The sequence below is a fragment of the Ostrinia nubilalis genome, chromosome 24, assembly GCF_963855985.1.
Source record: "Ostrinia nubilalis chromosome 24, ilOstNubi1.1, whole genome shotgun sequence".
In the NCBI taxonomy this organism is placed as follows: Eukaryota; Metazoa; Arthropoda; class Insecta; order Lepidoptera; family Crambidae; genus Ostrinia; species Ostrinia nubilalis.
The window spans coordinates 12,353,272-12,373,681 of NC_087111.1; the positions used below are offsets into that span (position 1 = coordinate 12,353,272).

The window sequence follows — 20,410 nt, forward strand, 5'->3', positions numbered from 1 at the left end:
ACACTCAATGATTGCCTACACACATTTGATGTTGCTAAAGTCAAAGGCACTGCTACTTAATGATGACCGAAGGAACTGCTTCGGTTGAATTAAAAAACTTTTTTCTGATTAAACTGAAATATTCGAAACTGTATTATACTGTAAATATGTCAAATTCTTCCAGAATTGGGAGGAAAGCCTTGGGGAGGCCTTTGTCCAGCAGTGGAAGTCGTTTGGCAGAAACGAGCGAACGAACAATGTCAAATTCCTTCTTGGTATTGTTGTTTATTTTGATTGAAAACTTTTTAATATTTTATGTAGGTAATTTTCTTTCTTTTGATTTTTTGAACCATTTACCAGCCCTACGTGCCCACAAGTTGGGATGCAGTGACTGACCCCGTTAACCAGTGCCTCGGATTAGATCAGCTGAGCCGACTTCCGAGCCGAGCTGAACTTGGCGCATTTACATACGCCGACCGACACCGTGTCCACCGGAGCCAGGACTCGGCTGGCTTACAACTTGCGCTGGGAGTTCAGGAAGTCTAGAAACTTTTTAATTTTAAAGGATGAACAAAATTGTACTGTCTTCGGTCAAAATGAGTTGAATGAACAAGACAAACGTTTCAAGTAATAGCTTTCCTTATCTATCCTGCATAATTATGTGTTTTTTCTACCAGTGATGAAGGTATAAAATAAAATATTATTCTACTGTACCGTAAATCGCTTTGAAGTATAAAATGCTTCCGATTTTACGTTGACTGAAGTTGTTAATTATCTTTGTCCATCAATATTATTTGTCAGTTTTATATTTTTGAATTTATTGCAGTAAACACTATTAATATTTCAAATTAGCTGACCGATTCATATTTTTAATGTTGTCGACTATTTGATGTATATTTATAAACATTTGAATGTAAAGTTTAATTATAGCAGAGAATATAGAACGTATTCATTAATAATAATTGCTCTAATTACAGTTAATACGTAAAATAATTTTCAGACATTCACTGAAACGTAATGAGCATTATTTAACACAAATTGGCAATGTCCAAGTGCATCATTAAATATTATTTATTTCCGCAGTCTTCTCAGTTTGCGAAATTGCTTTTTAATGCAAAAAACGTCTTTATTATCGCTAAGTGCACTCAGTTGACACGCCCCAGATGCACGTTACGCGCGTGACGTCACCGTGACGTAACCGCGAATGTTTTAATAAAGTCTCTGATGCGCTATTGTTTCGCGGTGTCGCAACACATTGTTGCGGGCGCGTGTTGACAGGAAGTGTGTACAAATATTTGATAATTATCACAAGTAGATGCGATGATTATGTGCACAAAACAAATGAGTGCGCATTGACCTGTAATGCTGAATTGGGACATTGCATACTGTCCTGGCATTTAAAACAAGAAGTGTCTCACCAACACCGTCTTAAATTCGATTTCTTTTGATACTTAACTAAATTTTTTCCTCATTCGCTGAGGAGGCCATGATTATGTAGAGCACGATTAACAACTGTGAGTTATTGCAATTTAATGGAGTGATTTGCAATTTGGCGTATTTTAACGAACGAGAAGTAGCCGTATCTCACCAAGCTAACGAGTACCTATTTGTATTTCGACTAATAAGATTGTAGTGCACCCACGACACCCACGTATCATAGAAAATGTTAAAGTGACTATTAGAATTTTCACAACAGATTAGCTATGTTATTCCGTAGCAATATCCTTATCACATATTTTAAAACAAAGATTGCTGTGCAATCGCTGTGTTAGACTGCAATTTATCAATCGACGATAAAAACAATACAACACTGCATCACGTTGCAGCCACCGTTCTCGTGATAGTTGCCGATCATTGTTTCGCAAGCTAATGAAGAGCTGCGCCGGCGCACCGAGCTTCCGTCTCGAGGTTACGGCTTGGGGGTAAAGTCTAAAGTTGTAATTTTTGAGCGGTTACTTATGTAACAAGGCGATGTAAGTGCGGCTAAAGACATTTCAGTAAATTACACACTTAACAGGTATTATTTGGTTTTTCGAAAACCAAACAGAAAAAACTTTTAAAGTAACGTTACGTTCGTTTGTAAATCACAATACTTTCTTCCAGCATACATTATTTTTGCCAAAAACAGTATAACTCTCTACATTCTCCAATTACACAACAAACTGTCATAATAATTCAGAAATGTAATTCGGCCCGCTCGCATGCCATAAACGTAGTAGACATAATAAATCTGAAGTTGGCGCAAAAATCTCGTCTGCGAGCGCCAAGTTTCGACTCGTCCTTTTATGGGCCGTTAAGAACGTCTCTAGAGAAGTGACGTCTTTATCGATACTTGAATTTGGGGATTAAACTTTCATAACGTAGGCATCTGCTTTTAACATGTCATATTTTTAATACACTCCACGCTTTAAGACTGTACGTAGAATAGAAAACTGTTTACAATAAATAATTTAACTATAGAGGATGTTCTTTGTTGTGCCTGACCATGTCTATAGATGTAAAGTGATTTCTGTGAAAAACGAATACATTAACAAGACACGTAGATAATTCGCAACGAGTTAATTTAAACTATATCGACATAGTAGCTCGTAGACATCACTAAAGTCATCGAAGTTTTATAGAGACAGGATATAAGTTCCTATGTGGGATTGGAGGAAATATGGAAAGTTTTTAATGTAGAGACGAAGTATTATCACCGCAAACTATTAGAATCTAATAAGATGATAAATATTAATATCAATACATTCAAAATGCATAAAAAGTTTCAATTACTATTCATTTCAATCTTTCCTATGAAAGCTTATAAAGCTTCCATCATTACACCTATAAGGAATTGTCTCATATGAGATAACTCCTTTCATCCGGGAACCGAGCCTGTAGTTCCTGTAACGCTCCGTGTCCGGGGATCATTACGCAGATGGGACATCGTGTTCGACGAGGCTCGTCCCGCCTCGGGCTGAACGTGTATAATAATAGCATTAACTGGAATTAGAAAATAAGCTGAAATAACTATAGTAGGTACCTAGGCGAGAGAGATATTTATTATAATCATTTTTCTCGACATAAGGTTAGGTGTTATTATATGGACTGTATCGCTCGTATTCACAAACATTACTGTGGCGACACCACATGACATACGTCCGCATCATACCGGCAGCACCGCCGCACTGGACGATGAAAGCTGCTTTGCCCTAGACTACTACTAAACTTTTTATTTTAATATGTCGGTAATCTGTTTTTATTTATTTCTTGAAGTACCCTTGTTTATGTGTAATATTTATGTTGTGTGAAACAAACCTATACTAACTTCTTGCTGTCCTTATCTATCTTGCTTATTAATTAATATTCGTGTACCGTCTTTTAAGTGTTATTTCCATGTTGTATGAAACAGATGTATTTGTAAGTTCAGGCTATCTCATTCTAAATTCAGTATCAATAATTTGTGTACCCTCCATCTTATTTATATTTGTGTAGTGTAAAATAGATATACTGTTCTCCTTCTGTCTCGCTCTGACCGTTTATTATAATGTTTGTAGGTAATCGTTTTATTGTCTCACCCTAAAATGTTTGTAATCGTTCTCTGTGAAATAGGTATATGTTTTGTCCTTGTCTCATTTTGTAAATACAGGGTGTTACTTTGCATTCTTGCCATATTTACAGAGGTTACTATATTACTGATACTGAACACAAATCCGTAAAAAAATAATGCCCGAAAAAATTTTTTTTTAATCTTGAGTATTTTATTTTATCGACAATCTGTTTAACACACCACTAATTATCGTAACGCATGCACATCACTTGTTGGCGATGGCGATGGAGACTTTTTTACTTTTTGTTGTATTTTTAAATATCTATTGCAATCTATTGTCTTTAAAATGTCTTTTTGACACTTGTAAAAAACTGAAAAATCCATCAAACACAAATCACGTTAAAAATAATACAAAAATGACTGAAGTGTATTCAAACAACGAATAATTTAATCAAAATGGTGCTTGGAGTGTCTGCAAGACGTCTTAGACGAAATGCTTGATGACGTACCCTTAGTGTTACACCAAATGCTCTACTACCAGCAGGATGGTGCTCCCCCACAATAAGGACGTCAAGTGCGCGAATAATACGTTTGGAGAACAGTGTATTGGACGTGGGGTCTAGTAGCTTGGCCACCACGATCCTCGGACCTGACACCAATGGATTTTTGGAGTGACTTGAAACGACTGGTATGCGCAAAAGAGATAAACAGTGTAAACGCGTTACATGAAAGGATTGTTTTAGTGAAACTGTGATACAAAACGTTTATGTGTTGCGAAAACTAAAGCGAAAAACCTACGCTTCGCCGTGCTAGACTGAGCCTTCATCAGAACGGAGGACACTTTGAACACTTGCTTCGCAGTACGTAAACTTTAAGTAGGAACTTATAAATAAATAATTAATTGTGAATAAGGTGATTTCATTTCATACTTAATTTATTAATTTGTAAAAATAGGGTACAATGTTGTAAATTAATTGAAACCCTATTAATTATTACGTATTTTTGACGGTCCTAAGCCCGTAAAGTAGAAAGGAAAATCTGAAATCAACTGAAGAGTATTTTAAAATAGTTATTATGACTGGATAAAAAGGCTGGTACCCAGAGCCATAAAATTAAGAACTAGGCCACGCCCACTAGGTTTATTCCACTTGCACCTGTAGAACGTGCGAGACAAAATTGGTTTATTCCAATTTGTACTGAAAAACCAAATTTACTAAAATCTTAGTGTACTTTCTTTATGGGAGTCTCTTGTTTATCTTAAATAATAGGTATTGTTACCTACTTTTATCTCTGTGAATATGGCAAGAACGCAAAGTAACACGGTGTATTTTCCTATATAAGACCGTCCGTTTTCGAAATAAATGTTCATTGTAATTTGGAGTCAGCCTTTAATTGACCACACATAGCCCCTCTCAACAATTACTATGAGGTCTCACAGTACGCGTGGACGCACATGGTGACACACAAACCAATCACAGAGCTCTATTCAAAGCTGTGCGTTCGATTTGCTGCTTCACTTAAACAAGCATCGTTTGTGAATACGGGCGTATGTATATTGCGTAAGTGCTACCAAATACAAATATCATCTTAATGTAATGCTCTCATGAACCATCAATTAATCATCAAAAGTATAAATGCACAAATTACGATCAAGCTTGGAGAGCTCAACGACATGAAGCACCGTAAGTGTAAATAGCCTCAAATGGTTTTCAAAGCCTGAACACGAATGTGCACTAACGACCTCTGCTCTATATTAGTCAAGTCCCACTACATGCTTTCGTTGCAATTTCTTTTATTTGTGGTGCATTTGTGGTAAGAAAGTATGCTACATGCTCCTTCTCTAAACAGCCGAACCAAGTGACGCAGCATTGTGCAGTGACATTTGTTAAGTGGTGATAGTAGAACAGTTTTTTTTAATAAAAGTAGCATTTGGTAATATTAAAAATTCCAAATTGTGTTATAAGTGACTTTAGTGGCTAAAGTGTTATAGTAAATGTAATATTCTTTATTATACTCGTAGGTATAATAATTAGGTTATTGAGTAAGTAGTAACGTTATGGAGAGTGTAAACTTTTAAGTGACCCTTAATGACTGTAGAATTCGCTTGATTATGTCGCATAAAATGTTTTCGAAAGAATGTTGAAAAGGTTACGCTCTTTAAGAATTTATAAAATGGGCCCATTAAAATTAAATATCAGTGGCAGCTGCTGTTGCCTGATCTGCTAGTTTACCTACCTAACTAAGAGCACAAGAGTAGCAATCCTTCTGATGCTCATAATACTGCATAATATACAGTGTGTCCAGGGAAGCAGAGATCAAACTTTAAGGGCGTAATCTATGGACAATTTTATCGATAAAATATATTACTTCAAATCTGGGACTTGACCCACCTCTCGCTAATAGCATGGGCACCTTGACACAATAAGCAAAATCCGTGTTACAAGCTGCTAGCTATTAGTTTGGCTCGTTGGTTCCCAGCCGCAGTAGAGGCGGCTCAGGCGGCGGTCTCGGTCCACCGCCTCACAGATTCGCGTCCACTCGGACGTTTTCAGCAATTCAGTGACGTCTCGATGTCGCAATAAACTTACGTAGAAAGTTTAATAAAAATAGCTTCCAAGTGTTGCTTTGAGTCACTCGTTTTATACACAAAACCAATATAACGAATGAATACGGCTGATATCTTCACGGTCTGCGAGTTCAATCAGTTCAATAGTCATTTAATGTAATATTAAATAAGATATTATGAATGGATTTCATAAATGAAAATAACGGTCGGCGTTAATTTAACAGTAAATAGAATTGAAATAATTCAGGTAAGAAGACAAAAAGTAGCTCGAAATAGAAACACACAAGACTGAGTTGTCTTCTTTAGTGTTCGAACTTGGGGAATTAATTTTTTCACTCAAATGAAATTAATTTGAAGAGCAGATAAAACTATACATATAATCGCCGTATGTTAGGATTTAAACGCTGGTAGGGCCCAAAAGATAAGGAGACATGTAAAGTGCCCCATAAGGGCTACCTTTTCTTTTTTTATTATTTTCTATTGACGTTCATAAGTGCCACTTGTGGTCTAAACTGAATAAATATTTTTTGATTTTGATTTTGATTTTGAACCCACCGCTGCACTGCTAGTAATCTTCAAGTCTACAAGCTTAATAGCAATCAAATACCAAAACCACAAAATATGGGCTTGTTCCCAAAGGTTCTTATTTTCCCACAGAGTCCATGAAATTTTAAAATATAAGTACTAAGAAAATGCATGCATCAGCGCAGTGGGAACTGCCAATTTGTTGAGATTAATCGTGCCATGATAATATAGTGATGTGAATCATTCTAAACGAAACCATGACCTAGCAGCCCAATCCGGGAGCAAGGCATATCATCTAAGCTCAACGACCCGCCCGCTTGGTTATCAGAGCATCGCAGACCGCTACGCAGCGGCTGCAGCGGAAACTTGCTGGGCCCGTATTACAGACACGGACTCAAACTTAAGCCGGTAGTCCAGGGAACCATTAAAATTACATTACTGCAATTAATGAGAACAACATTGAAGGAGACGAAGGGGAAAATTGGTTATTAGGAAGCCATTTTTCCAAAAAAAAAATTTGGTGCTTTTAAATCAAACTTTTTTGTGACTTGAAAGCGACATTTGAACAGTTACCACAAAAAAATAGTAAAAGATTGCATTACAACCAGTGTTACTATGTAGATATTGCAAAACAGATTGCAAAAGAAAGAAAGAAGTAAAATCCCTTTGCCTGTATTGTACAACTCAATGTTTTTATTAAATATTTCATGTTACTCTCTCATATCTAAAGAAATAAGTAAGTAATAGATTGAGAAAAGTTTATAATGCGGGTCTAAGCTTGAGACAAGTATCTGGACCAATGTCGTTAGTTCGACGCGCCATCTGCGCTGGATCTCGCTCGGCGCGCGCCGCTCGCGTAACCGCCGACAATTAGATAATTGCCCAGATAAAGAGTTTTGGTCTTTTGTGTGTGAAACTAAATGCTCTGAAAGCTTTGAAAATTGGCATGTTCTGTCACACTTTCTTGCTGGCCACTGATTGCACGATTAAATCTTTTTCATTTTAGCTGAGGTTTATTTTTTGTAATAATAGAAAATGCTAATAGATTGTGACAAAGGTGGCCGAGTTTCTTTCGCCATTTCTTCTCAGCATCAACTGATATGTTGTCCAAGTATTAGGAAGCTACACTAGGACGTGTATAAGTGCCCTAAAAAGGGCCTACATACTAATATTACTACATAAGAATTTGGAATTTGAATAATATGGTCGTAGAAATCAATGTATTTAAATCTTAAACTGCCGACATATAGAAAACCTGTCGTTTGGGACCTCCATGGTGTCAAGACATCTCCAACCTCAGCATAGTTCTACAAATCATCCACATATACCAATCCTACCAGTGACTTCTACAACAAATGTAATAGCATCGCTCACGCATCGGACGGATCACTTTCGCTAGGGGGCCGGGGGGGGGGGCATCTGAGGGAGGGGGGTCCTCTCACTTTCTACGCATTTTTGCGCGGTGTATTGAACTGCAGATGAGATAAGTTGATACAGAGAAAACTTGCAGCCACTGGCGGCTACTTAGCGTGCTGTTTGATAGCAAGTATTCTTAAGGCTAATGATAGCCGTTTTGTAGACTACGTTAAATTATAGATTTTCAACCGACTTCAAAAAAAAGGAGGAGGTTCTCAATTCGACCCGTATGTTTTTTTTTTTTTTTTCTATGTTTGTTACGCGATAACTCCGCCAATTATGAACCGATTTGAACAAATCTTTTTTCGGCGTATAGGTAATACCTCAAGGGTGGTCCCATTTAAATTTAATAATAGAAAAAACAACCCCCAAGGGTGGAAAATTGGGGATGAACTTTTTTATACGCAATATCTCCGCCGATTATAAATCAATTTGAACGATAATTTTTTTGTTGAATAGGTATTATCAAAAGGGTGGTTTCATGCGAATTTGAAGAAAATATTTCACCCCCAAGGGTGGAAAATTGGGGATGAACTTTTTTATACGCAATTTTTAGTTTTTTTTTGTGTTCACGCATTTGAAGTCGGTTTTATTTTTTTAAAAAGTTAATTATTGTATTATATGAAAACTTATAAAAGAAAATTATCAATCAGAGTATTTTTCAAAATGGATGATAGATTTACTACAAGCTTCCTTGTAATGCAATGTAATTGCACATAGCTTTTTATATTTATGAAGTTACTAGCTTTCCGCCCGCAGCTTTGCCCGCGTGGAATTTTGTCAGTCACAGAAAAACTTTATCGCGCGCTTATCTGTTTCAAAAACCGGGATAAAAAATATCTTATGTCCTTTCCCGGGACTCAAACTATCTCTATGCCAAATTTCATCAAAATCGTTTCAGTGGTTTAGGCGTGAAAGCAAGACAGACAGACAGAGTTACTTTCGCATTTATAATATTAGTATAGATAGTATTGATAAACATGATACTAATAAATATCTACTGTCTGAAAAATACATTACAATCATATTCAATTACTTACACGACGTTTTATTTTTATTGAAAACAATTAGATATAATTATTTTAAAATTAAAATTAATTGTTCATGAAAATATGATATTCTTAACAGAATAATTTGTCATCGTGCAATGACAATTTAATTTAACAAGTGTATTGATATCGTTTATTAGATAATCTTAATGTTTTGTGACTAATTTAGATGAAAATTCTTCTACTTAAACGTAAAATCAACTCGAAAATTGTTTACATTATTTCGATTTCTTAACGAAAAACATCGAAATCGGGCCAATATCGTCAAATCAGCGCGCGCCATACATTAGACATCAACGCGCACATCTCGCGTACACATCACGCGCAAAGTATAATGCTGGGCGCACAAGAAAGTCGCGCGTGGACACACTGACACACTGCGCTCCAAATATACACGCAGTGACGTTTTTGTGTGGACATTATGTGCGTGAAGAATTCGCTTGCATTATTTCTGATTTTACTGTAATGTTGATTGACATGTAAAGTTTTTTTCTGAATTCGGAGATGAATTATTGTAAAATTGAAAAATACTACACATTACTTGATTAAAGTGAATTGACGAAAGAGCGAAATAAAGGTTATGGAAAACATACCAAAACCGCGATTACATGAGACGATTAAAAATCAATTAGAAGTACAGGTGAGTATGCAAAATAGCAGTTAATCCAAGCGACCGGCCTGCGGTGGTACTGCGCAACAGCGGAAGCGGCTCTTGCCCAAGTGCGGATGTCGTGCTCCCGACTTAAGGCACTACCGCTTTCCTGCAGCGAGCAAACGAGCTATCGCTCTCTGCCATATTCTCCACAAAGGCAAATCGAAAATTTGTATTTATTTGTGCACTAATATTACTATTTATGTATGTTTATCTACACAATTTTATGCAGCTGACTATTTTATTTATTTTACCAATGGTCCGTGACCCTCACTCGGCATGTGGCACACTATAAACCAGCGCCGTGGCCTTCGTCACCGTGGGCCACGGCATATGCTGAGTGGGGTCCCGTTGCAGTGGGCATCTTGTTGGTGAATGGGTGGCGCTGCTCAGTTTACTCTTGTTTTTTTTTTTCATTATGTGCCACTGTCATGTCTATGTACCTAATTGCCTGTATTTGTGTGATGTCCATTGTAATCAATCTTTCTTTCTTTCTAAAAGCGATGGGAGATAATGAGATTATCAAATCATTGATTTTATTTTATTACTTGCTGAAGCTCCCACATTTCCCTTCCTCCAAGTTTTTCACAAAAATTCACGTAACAAGGTTATTTTGTATGCAGAAATTCTACAATTGTCCAACAAAACGTATGGTTTAATTTCTCCACAGTTTATTTATTCTAACAGTGTTTTATAATTACAGCTATTAGATCTTTTATAATGGAAATTGATGCTCGATGGACGCATCATCTTATTTAATTAACAAACGCTATGTATAGACAATTGGGTCGTAAACTTTCACTTTAATGTGATGATGATGATTAATGTAAGACATATTTGATGATCTTGTTGGTACTTAGGCATTCAAACTTGGTTCAGTTCCCAAGTGAGGCACACTACTCTGATGTAAAAAAAATCCGCACAAAGTGCTCAAAGGTATTTAACAAATACAAACAATAACATAGGAGTGCATAAGTTGATTTAGGAGCGACTCTGCCCAAAAGAATCCGTTTTAATGAGCTCCAGAGTCTCCAGACTACAAAACGTTAAAATAGGCGATGACACTATAAAACTGTAGTAAATGTTTAATTGCCACGGTCATGATCTCACGCGCAGGTGCTCACTGTTGTCTCCTCATTAATTAGCAATAATTAGTGGTGGTAATGTGATATCTCACAGCGGGAACTACACTTTAGCCGCTTTTTCTGCTTTTGATGCTTCATTTTAGCTCATGACTCAGAGTGCCAGATGGACAGAAAAGTCTCATATTTCCGATAAAAATTTTACTACCACAAAATAATTACTCATAAAATATATATTTTGAAACTGATCTTATTATTATTTTAGAGATCTCTTTAGGCTGGATTATAAAGTTTCTCTAGCTTGTTGCTAGATGTTATAATTTCTATAATCGACTTTTTGAAATTGGATATTTAGTTTCAAAGATACTCGTAACAAATTTAGCTCCTAATTTGTTAGGAGCTCTGGTAAAACTTATCACCAGCCAACCGTTCTTAGCACTGGTGTTAATCATAGTTTGTTATTATGTAAAACGTTTAACATCGTTTCCCATAAAATGTATTCATATTGCAAAGCAGCACTTAGTGTCACCGCAGAAGCGACACTTTCCCCGATGCGTAAGCGCACGACAAAAGGCATTTCGCGCGCGTCGGAACAACTGTAGCGGTGACGTAACGCGTCAATTGTCGTGTCACATACATCATAGAAATGACGTCTATTTTGAGAGTTCAATGAAAGTTTCAATCAAGTACGAATATATAGAGCATTATCTTTTTGTACCTTATTGCAGAACACAGTTAGAACTGTACTGTGTTTTGTTTCTGTTGTTTTACTAATGTACGCGCGACATCGCAAGTCTCTGTATACATACATCAGGTGGTGTTGACGTTAATAATAGGGTTACTATACTATCATCACTTACATATTTGTTTTGAATATAAGAGATAATTATAAGACCATAAAGAGAGATTAAATAATATTTAGGTGCTAATAGCCGTAAAAACTGGCGTAAACATACTCCATGTTTTAATGAGTATTAAATGAGTTTATAGCACAAGCAGCCCATTAGCAAATAGCAGGGTGTCCGTACGTAACCCCGCGTCGTGACGTAAGCGCGCTCTCACGGGACGGTTCGCACGCGCGGTGGGAACGCTCCACTTACAGCCACTCGCTTTGTGACACTTCGCGATTTTAAACATTTCGGTACTGCACAAATTATGTCTCTTCACACATCAAGTAGATACTTTTTTGAATTCTTACGTATTTTTTTGTTTGCGCGACCTCTGGCATAGTAATCCGGTACGCGAATCACTGCGTCAAGAGCTCGTCAAACAAACCACCTGTCTGGCTAAAAAGTTATTAGATTATTTCTACTACTATTCTACTTTTGTTCTTTTGAGACTAGAAAATTAATCAAACAATAAAAGATTTAATATCGAAAATAAATTAAATTGCGATTGATTTAATTTAAATATTTTATGTCAAGCGCATACATCTGTGTTTATGTTACACCACAAGAACTTTAAGTGCCTTTTACTACCATTTACAGAGACAATTACTAAGTTTAATGTGCTAATATAAAATTTTAATCTCCTTGCTTAAGTTTACAGCTCAAACTTCCACGACTAATAAACAAATACGATTACCGCATTAAGCGCCTTAGTCGCGCCGTTCGTTTACGGTTTTTGTTTGTGATTCGTTACGAAATATCATTTAAGTGGGCAATTTATTAATAAAACAGTTGCCAATCGGCAATATGTATGCTAATAAGCTTGGCTCGAAGCTTCAAGAATAAATTGGTAACGGAGTAAGCAATGATATTTATTTTAAAAATATCTTACACTATTTTAAAAAGTATCCTTGGTTATTGAAATGTTGCAAATGGGTATCATACATTAAGTATATTACATAACGCATAAATGTATGGATCGATAGAGGCTCCGTTATACCTATCCCCGGATTTTGTAAAATTACAAAACGAAATAAAAATAGTATTACCTCATATGTAGGCCGAAACGGTATTGAATCGCTTGTTACTAAAACGACACAATCAACTAAACTTTATAGCAATAGAGTTTTTGAAGCATGTTAATTCTTTAGGCCTATTTACATATTTGCCATAATAACCACAATTACAGATAATTATAATTCCTCTACAAAGAACGCAAACAAGTTTATAGATATCCCTGCAATTGAACTACAGTTATAATATAATTAACTTTTAAAAAAAATAAAACCGACTTCAAATGCGTGAACACAAAAAAAAACTAAAAATTAAAAATTTTGCGTATAAAAAAGTTCATCCCCAATTTTCCACCCTTGGGGGTGAAATATTTTCTTCAAATTCGCATGAAACCACCCTTTTGATAATACCTATTCAACAAAAAAATAATCAGTCAAATTGATTTATAATCGGCGGAGATATTGCGTATAAAAAAGTTCATCCCCAATTTTCCACCCTTGGGGGTTGTTTTTTCTATTATTAAATTTAAATGGGACCACCCTTGAGGTATTACCTATACGCCGAAAAAAGATTTGTTCAAATCGGTTCATAATTGGCGGAGTTATGGCGTAACAAACATAGAAAAAAAAAAAAAAAAAAAACATACGGGTCGAATTGAGAACCTCCTCCTTTTTTGAAGTCGGTTGAAAACAGACAGGACTCACGTCATGTTGATTCCATTAATCAATTAACGTAATTTTAAAATCCAAATTAAAAAAAAATACGTTATAAATAATTATTGCAAATGACTTTTAATTTATCTACGAGCTCGGTGTTCATTATGAATCGATTAATGTACCTGCTTACTCTTCAGATATAAAACCGTTAAAAAATATATTCTTTTTTACGACACATTAAACCAATGTGCTTACATTTTTAAATTGAGTAACTAGCAATTTATCGCGTTATAAATGTTGTTCAAGATCAATTTGTAACGCTGAAAAGCATTAACAGAGTGCTAATGGTTTGTTAAGGAAAAAATAAAACTAAATATTCTTCGTACTATTTGTTTGGTTTCTTCGACTATACTTTGATGAGAATATTAGAATTTTATAGATCCTGTTCAGCTTAGGTATATAATTTTCTTATTATATTCAATTACTTAAATGCAATAAAGAGTAGGCAGGCCTCCTACTAGGTGGACAGACGATCTGGTAAAGGTCGCAGAAAGAACCTGGATGCGGGCAGTGCAGGACCGTTCATTATGGAAAACCTTGGGCCTACATTGTCCAGCAGTGGACGTCATTTGGCTGAAACGACGACGAATAAAGAATTGCAAGTTAATAAAAGATACCAATTGATAAAATTATGAAAGTATTTGTTTTCACCCGCTATAATCACCCATAGGTGGAATGAAATGGGTTTTTACCCCCATGTGGGTATTTTTACCCGGGTGGAAACCCATCTCTAGTTGCGATGGTCTGGCGGTTCCGCATTGGTAGTGGCGGTTGCGTGGGGTGCACCGGTGCGGGTACCGTTGCCCGCGAGTCGCGACCCACTGCGGGAGCCGCTAGCCGCCGGCGCCGGAGCTTACAGCAGGGCGCAAAACTTACTGATTTTACACAAAAAGTAAGTCAGTCATTACCTAACACCGTTTTAACTTCATCAATGTTTAGTCTATTGCACCAAAATTAACATAAAATATGTGTGACATCGGGGAAGGCCTATGTTCAGCAGTGGACGTCCTATGGCTGAAATAATGATAATGATGATGTGTGACAAGTGACAAAACAAATGTGACACCCATTTTGCCGATCACCGAATGCAAAGGCTTAGCCAGCGACCACATGCAGTCATCATTAACCCGTTATCTCAAAAGCAAGAACAGTAATTTCAGCCCAGGCAATTCGCGTAAACTTGAGACCCTCATGCCCCCATACGCTTACGCTCGCTACAGTTGTGCCGGGCCACTGGGTTAAGGCCGCGCTAAATTTAGAACGCGTGAGCTAAGCCGCAAATGTCACTCTGATAGACGTGTGCGGATTTTCATGAGAAAATGCCTGCTCTAATTTAATTTTAGGAAGCGGAAATGCTTTCAGACGTCCAAAACTCATTGATTTCCTGGAAATAGGCTTTTAAAAAGCTCTTTTACACATATGTCTGAAACATTGGTAAATCATAGTTAATGAATCCCAAGTCTATTGTGCTCTAATGATAACTTATGAAGAGATAAATGTCAGACTCTTTTCAGGCAAATTACAGCAGGTATAAAGTATTCATAAGTCAGGTATAAAACCTACATTATTTAATGAGATATTAAAATATTGTTAAGATAATAAAATTATTATGAAGCTGAATCGCCAATGAAAAGATTGTACGTACATAGTGTAACTTATCATTCTATCTTTGTCTATGGGCTTGTACTAACATTTATTTCATTTCATATTCAACAGATGAGACCGTACTTAAGCGCGCATTTAAGGAGCTTATAAAACGAATGCGAATAATATTGAAACAAATAAAGTTTTACTGCCACATAGCGGTCGGAGAGGCAATGAGTTCATATAACAGGGGTCATATACGTCCCGTAATGACACCGTATTTCCAAGTGTTACAATTTATTCGTGCTTTAAATTTAAGTGATAGTTAAGGTTTTGTAAGGTACTTTAGTTATTTGAATACATTTTTACCTAATAATAAAATACGCTATCGCAAGCTTTCTCTTTCAACATGTCGTTTATAACATGTTTAAGTATGTAGAAAGGTAACTACCTTTCCAATTTAAATGGTTTTCACAAAAACAGATCCCTAACCCCAAGCGGTCGCATAAGACCGCGTAACAATTGATTTCTATTGTCTCGATTCGCGGGGTTGAAGGGTTAAGCTTGGCCCGTTTTCGGTTTACGTGTTACTTGCAAAATTGCATCATCATGACTCGGAAACTACTTCTGCCGAGTCAGCGGAATCAGAGCTAACGCGTTCGCAACGGAACTCTGCCGTGGCGTGACCCGCGACGGATAGCTCGCGGCGAATGCATTCGCTAGGGTCTCGCCCGCCTTGCTGTGATACATATTACGAGGTTAGGGGTGGCACGATCAAATCTACCTTAATTACAAAATGAAACAAGTAGGAAGTCGTGCGTAAAGTTTTTGACTTTCTCCAATTTGGAAAGAATTAAAAGATAGTTATAGGTTCTGCTGCTATCAATCCTCAGATAACAATGAAAAGCTTTTTGTTTTTCCGGTCGTATTATCCGACATCAGATCAGAGCTGCCCACTCGCTAATTTAAGTAGCGCAGATACAAATATCTGTGCAAGTAAAGAGGATGGTGACGATGGTGTTAATATTTACATGGCGCTACATACGCATTAAGAGCTATTCTACTTTCACGAAGGCGATGTCGCCGCGGGCCGCTAGTTACACATATTAGAATTCGCCATCCTTACCAGCGCGTAATCTACATAATCCTAGGCTAAAGGAGAGCGTGCGTGACCGACCACTCGAGCCGCAGTTCACACGAGCCTTGTCACATCAAAAATCATTATGAGATTGACACAACGCGTGCTACACGCTGCGCGAAGTACCTACACATATCTAAGGCCAACTTGGAAAACGACTTGTGGATACTTAACCCACGGAAACTTCAATTACTTTTTCCGCAGATTAATACTTTTATAAACGTAACTACACTATTAATTTATTTAAATAACAATTTGTAGAGTCTAGGCCATTCGGATACAGCCACATTTCTTGAAATTGTTTCATTAAAATGTATTAGGATTTAGCGCGCAATGACTGTCCAGTTCATAATAATCGTTCATTCAGTAAAACGTAAGTGAAACTAAAGGAAAACAAATTACTGTGGCATAATAACATTGGACGTGTGGGTAAAAGCGCCGCGAGCTTTCTACATGTTTCTACATGGAGCGAGCGCGCGCCGGCCGCCCTGTCCGAGCGGGAACAACAATACACCTGCTCGAAAGTTATCAACAACAACATTTTGTTTGATTGTCGATGCGCCGCTCTGTGGGACATGAACTCGCTTTCGTTAACCTTTGTCTAAGGTCAAACCGCCAATAAATCACTTGTTTCAAAAGCTAACTGTGTTGACTTCTCACGCTTAACATTATGGTAGCTCCCATTAAACTACATTTTAAATTAAATTGAGAAATGTACGCATACGTTATTATTATTATTACTCACTTTAGATGACCTCCGTGTCTTTACTTTTGTTTAAATAATGAATAACTTAATATTCATCGTGCGCTAGATATAATGTGACACTATGAACTCGAAGTCACATTATATTAGCACATTTACATATTTTTTACCAAAATAAATTACAAGGACATTAATTGAAGTGATTCTGTGAGTTATTTTGCAATGTCTACCTTTTTTGGTACTAGTGTTGCTATTGTATCGTCTTTAGTTATTAACTTTTTGCCATATTGGCGATTTTTTGTGATAACAATCAGCGTTTTAACAGCAATTATTGCGTGCAAATTGCCAATTTTTTGTATTATAATAGTCATCTTTCGACATCAGTCGTGTCTAGTTCGAAGATGGTTCCTAACCGATTTAGTTAATAACCGTTATTAAGCTAAGACGTTTGAACCGAGTTTGGAGATATAAAAACGAATCTTTGGAGCATTATTAGGGAACTAATCTCATTTTGATGAAAGGCGTGCACACGTTCAACCTTGAATTGTCATGACTTAGATTTGCTATAGGTAATTTTGATAGATAATCGTGATTATGTGATTAATGTTGTTATGATAATTATGTAGCTACCTACTAATATTTCTTTTTATAAAAACAGTGCATTCTAATGACAGTATTTAGTAGTTAAAAAAAAGATTCGATAATCAATAAAGAACGAACACGTATTAACCGACGCAAGTCACAATTTGCAAATAAATAAATTATAAAACATACAAATTTATTTAATTTGATTTCCAATAACAATAGGAAGTGAAATTTTCGATCACGCAATGAAGTATGTTTGACGTAATAAATACAAATCGCATTTGAAAGATGTTAAGATACTCTTACAAAAAGTAAATAAAGAATGCACATTTAGCTAACCTTACATGTGCTTTAAATGTTTGTTTTATACAAAAATCAACACATAATAAAAGCCATTAAATTAGCGTATTTTAATAGAGCTAGTTTGGCAAATGTCAGATTGGTAGCAGAACAAACTGGTCCAGCTGCAGACGGCGACAAATGCCGGCGCGTGCAAATGTCGCGCGGCGTAGCGCGGGAGCTGCCGCGGGCGGGACAACAAAAGCATTCTGAGGCTGAGGACACCTAACTTTAATCGTAACTGTAACCATAACCGGTGTTTTTTGTATGGAGGTTGACAGGTTTTTTTACATTTGTTAAAGTTAGATAGATAGATAGAAAAAAGGTTTATTTGCAAACCACATTGACACAGAATAAGCAAAAAGTAAGAGTAAATAATTCTGCTGCTGATAGAACTGTAGAACATTCGACTGGCTTCCAGCACAGCAAACTATGAAAAGGTACGAATAATGTGTCATTCCGATAGGAAGCTGAGGACACCCTAGTGACAAAAGTCCCAAATGTCCGAAATAAATGAAATAATACAGCAGAATAAATGACGATGCAGTAACGACGGCTGCAACCACAGAATATCACAAAGTCCACCTGATTGTGACTATGACGGCGAATCTTAGAAAACTGTCGGAGTATGACCCCACAAGCTTTTTTCCTGAAAATTCTAATCTCTGTTTTGTACATACTCACGTGGTGTATTCGATGTATTTAACGGAATTTAAAGTGCCCCACTGTCGCTATTTCTAATCTAATATGATGCATAACTATACCGCTCGCTCCTGTAACTTGCGGGCTCAGGTCGCAGGTCGGCGCCGGCGCCAAAATTCTCTGTTTTGTGTGTCAGCCCGTCCCCGATCGCGGCGATACCGTACAACGTGGAAGCAAACAAGTATCAGATGGAGATTATTCAGGTTGCTGGCATTCCAAGCTGATGGAAAACATGACCTTTGCAAAAGGAAAGTGCACAGAAATAAGCACTAACACTAAATTTTGATAATGATGAAGCGCGCTAGAATTGTTTCGCTAACTATGCCTCAAGTAGCTTTTGCGGTTTGTTTACTGTCATTACTTTTCGACTGGCTATAATACATAGCATTATATTTACTTACAATATTAGATAGATATTATTTAAAGGCCATGACTCCTGCTTTAAGTACTCTAATCAATCTCTGTCAATCAAACTAACATCAACGGAAATTGAACCAGCCGTAGCCAATGTTGTAGTCCGGTACGGACCACCAGGCCAGACCACCACCACCTGCTTTCCGGTCCGTACCAAAACTTTACATTACTGGTACGACTTATGCAATACCAATGCATGCTACATTTACATTTCACCTTCGCGATAGCTCGGATCTTGGAACTGGTTGCTCGTCAAGATGTGTGCTTGCGCAAGCACAAAGGCTCCCGAATCGCGGAGAAAGTCGCATTGACGGACTACTTGAAGCGATAATTGTGGCTAGGTTTAGCACAACCATTTTTGGAGATTGAATAACATAAAATTAAGTGGCAACGAATGTACCCAAGTACAGGAAAGCTAATGAAACAAAATCCTGATTTAGTTAATCTTACAACAAATGATCGTTACTTTGTCATAGATAAAAGAAAATATTATGTAGGAGATAGTCGCCGAAACTACTCATCTAATTTTGAAAATCGTTTAAAAAGTAGGATTCAAAACTAAGGTCATTATTATCGCATTTAACCAAGGAATCTAAGAAGATTACGAGGAACACATTGATATAAAAAAACAAATGTATATTTTTCTGTCTTGTTGATAAGTTGACAAGAGTGTTAATTGAATACGTTGATGATTATGTATTTCAAAACATGATTAACTCATAACAGAAATATTAAAACGCGGGTAGTAGAGTCATTCCACATTTGTATTACAGGAGGACTCAAGCCGTAAAGGAAGACTCGGAAAAACTAAATCAGATTCGCAATTTAATTTGCAAAAATCTAAACAAACTTCCCATGAAAAGAAAACTTTGCTCAACATTGCAGAAAGGCGATCGGATTCGCGTTTTAGTACAGAAATGTGGGTATTAAAGCCATTATTCCAGGTTAACTGGGCACTATCTCTTATTGGAATTGTTATGAGAGGAATAAAATGTTTAACTCGGGTCGTGATTGCTCGATTTCTAAAAGCAATGAAACTAAATCCAATAATGTCACTAGTTCAAACGGACCTAATTCTACCCTCATGCATACGTATGTGAGCATAGAAAATATCCAGTTCAATAGCGTCTTATGTATTCGGTAACCAAACGATTTCTTTTTATTTATTTTCCTTTTAGTTAATACCCTTAAGAAAAAACGAGAAGTATCTTTAACGTAAAAGATACTCGTACCTTCACATCTGTTTCAAAACTTTCACAAATAACGGTAATGTGGATGGAGATTATAAGCAACGATATCCACAGCTAGCGGATTTCCTTGAATATAATTTAGAATCCAATTAAATACTCTGAATAAACCCCAAAAAGTTTACTAACAATAAATTATTCATAATTTACTTCACCTCGGTGAACTTTTTGTGCATTGAATCAATAATTTAATGATGCATTAAATTAGAATAATCCTTGAATTATCATTTTGATCGTTTACTTATATTTGACACAAAGTATTCCTTAATTCAAATACTAATCT

At 36.6% G+C, this 20,410-nt stretch overlaps 1 protein-coding gene across 1 annotated transcript in view; it reads right to left on the reverse strand.

Annotated features, from left to right (window-relative positions):
- Positions 1-20,410, reverse strand: part of LOC135083861 (protein Skeletor, isoforms B/C) — a 79,617-nt gene that overhangs the window by 58,915 nt on the left and 292 nt on the right. The window lies entirely within an intron of this gene.